Genomic DNA, 2,621 nt, shown 5'->3' on the forward strand with positions numbered 1-2,621 from the left:
TTTCCGCTGCAAAACCAACAGTCTTCGCACGTCGTCTAAGGCCAAGTTAAAGAAATTTACGGAAAGGGATTTAGCTTTTGAGGTGGGCATTCTTTCAAATCGTGATTTTAGTATGAAAATGTGAATCTTTACTCAAGTACGTTTGTCATGTCATGTTTTGTTTTATGATTATCTATTTGATTGGCTATGCCAATTTAGTTAAATCGAATTCGGGTCCCAATAGGGCCGCAAACCACTCGGACTAGTGTACACATGAGGGGACCGTGAGCTAACATAGGAGTTGGCCGGTCCAGTGACCGCCGTGGAATGTGGCCACATTCCCGGTTCACACAAAGTTCAGATATGGTATTTAAGTTATGTGATTGCGCAATCAAAATCTTTATGAAAGGAAAGTATTTAGTGACTCGGGCCTTTTCAAATAAAAAACCCGTGATCACTCAACTGTGTCTTGACAAACAAAATAGAACTGTTTTTGGCAATGTGCCCACTGAGTATATCAAATACTCAGCCCTGCATGTTATTTTCAAATGTGCAGGTTGAACGTGGACGAGAAGGCGAAGGTGTTGGGAACGATCCTTAAATAAGTAGTTAGGTAGCCCAAGGTAGTATGTCTCCATACATACTACTTTGTCTTGGATTTTTCCGCTGCATTAGGATTTTGTACTAGGAATCTATGAACCTAGACCGCACTCTGACTTTATTTTGACCTTGTAACACTTTCGCCTATGAGACTAATGTTCTAAGTTCGACTTATCATTTATGTTATCCCATTTTATTATTTCTAAAGTGTTATTTAGTCACGTATAGATGCACTCACTACCACTAGGGAGTTGTGGTCGTGACAGAGTGGTATCAGAGCACCGTTCTTTCGCTCTGGACCCAAGAACCTTCTTTCAAGCCTTAGTCTAGAATGACAGTACTAGACTAGAATATGACTAAAATGTTAAACTTAAAGAAGCCCAACACCTCGACTCATCACGTTCAACCGCAGCAAAGGAGGTAAATACTTATGTTTCTTGAAAGTTTCTAAGGGAAAAATATATTTTTTTCTAGTCATGCAAAAACTATGCGACCTTTTGACTCAACTTATTTTAGCACAAATAATACCCGCAAGTGTACGGGGCTAGTGTAGCAATTAGCAAGCAAGAGTATCGTATCCCACAGAGACAAGATTGTATCAACTCAAGTACCACGAACAAATTTCGATTACTATCTAGACAATCCAAGAGAAATGGTTTTGTTCTAATACTACTATAAGCATATAACAATGAAAAAGAAAATAAAAGAGACAAGAGGAAATAAACACAAGTGCAAAGATACCACAAAGAGGAGAGCAGAGTTTTGGATCCAACTACAATGGAATTGTATTGTAATTGATTCAACAACTTTGATTACCCATTTTATGTCTCTAGGATTACTAGGAAAGTCGCTAGTCTAGGTTGAGCCCCCTCGCGAGTGTACTCACCCCGTTGATTAACCCTTAATATTGAAGTCTCCTTCTAATATGTTTAGATTAACTCCATAGAACAAAAGACCCAAGACCTCACTAAGGTTCCCCTCTCTCGAGTGTAGATTATCAAAGTGATGTTCACTCTTTTATCAAACCTAGATAGGTATCTCTCGATTACAACTATAAAGGTAAACAAACCCAATTGGTAGCTAAGCAATTGAATTGAAAAAGCACAAGAATGAACAAAGAAATCACAAGACCTAAGCAATCAAAAGAAGTCCTTGAATTAATCACAAACATCCATTGTATTCTTCACCAAAACTCCACAATAAATTTAGCTACTCATGTTCTTCATGAAAACCAAAACAATGGATTCAATCAAATACATCAAAGAAAGCAAATAAATACTCCTGTGGAATGATTCTATGGATTAGAGACTCCAATCTCTCGATTTGTAGTCTTCAATCTTCAAATCTCTCTTCAAAGTGCTCTTGGGGAAGTGTGGAGTGTGTGGTAGGCGGTGGAATGTTGAATGCCTCGAAACCTAGATCCCCCTTTTCTTTTTTTTCTCTTCGAAAATCATGTAAACAGCGAGAAAACGCGTGCTGATTAAACGAACCCGGCCGGGTGACACTTTTAGGGCCCTCACTGATCATTTGAAGTACAGAATAGTACCCGGCCGGGTGGATTAATGAACTGAAAACTCACCCGGCCGGGTGACACTTTTAGGGCACTCATTGGCCATTTGAAGTACGGAACAGTACCCGGCCGGGTATTATTTCTTAGCTAGAAATCTACCCGGCCAGGTGTGGTGTTTTGAGGCCTCTCTGCCTCCAAACCGGATTTTCACCTTCTTGCCACCTATTTTGCCTAAAACACTCAACAAACCATAAAACTCCAAGTAATGAAATAATTGGCTGGAAATAAACAATTCAAGCAATAAACTCGACATTAAACACCTCAACAGACCAATTAAACCGATGAAAACACGAGTTTGTCACCTTTTTGAGGAAAATGTATCTTTCATGAAACTTTATGCGTTGCATTTGGACACTAAGTGTAATGTGTTATGCATGATCAACTATGTGATCTTTGAACTTATGGTGATAATATTAATAATTCGTATCTGGGACTATGCATGCGAATCTAGAGCGACTAAGAAAATATATTA

This window comes from Salvia hispanica, unplaced genomic scaffold (assembly GCF_023119035.1).
Source record: "Salvia hispanica cultivar TCC Black 2014 unplaced genomic scaffold, UniMelb_Shisp_WGS_1.0 HiC_scaffold_1468, whole genome shotgun sequence".
Classification (NCBI taxonomy): domain Eukaryota; kingdom Viridiplantae; phylum Streptophyta; class Magnoliopsida; order Lamiales; family Lamiaceae; genus Salvia; species Salvia hispanica.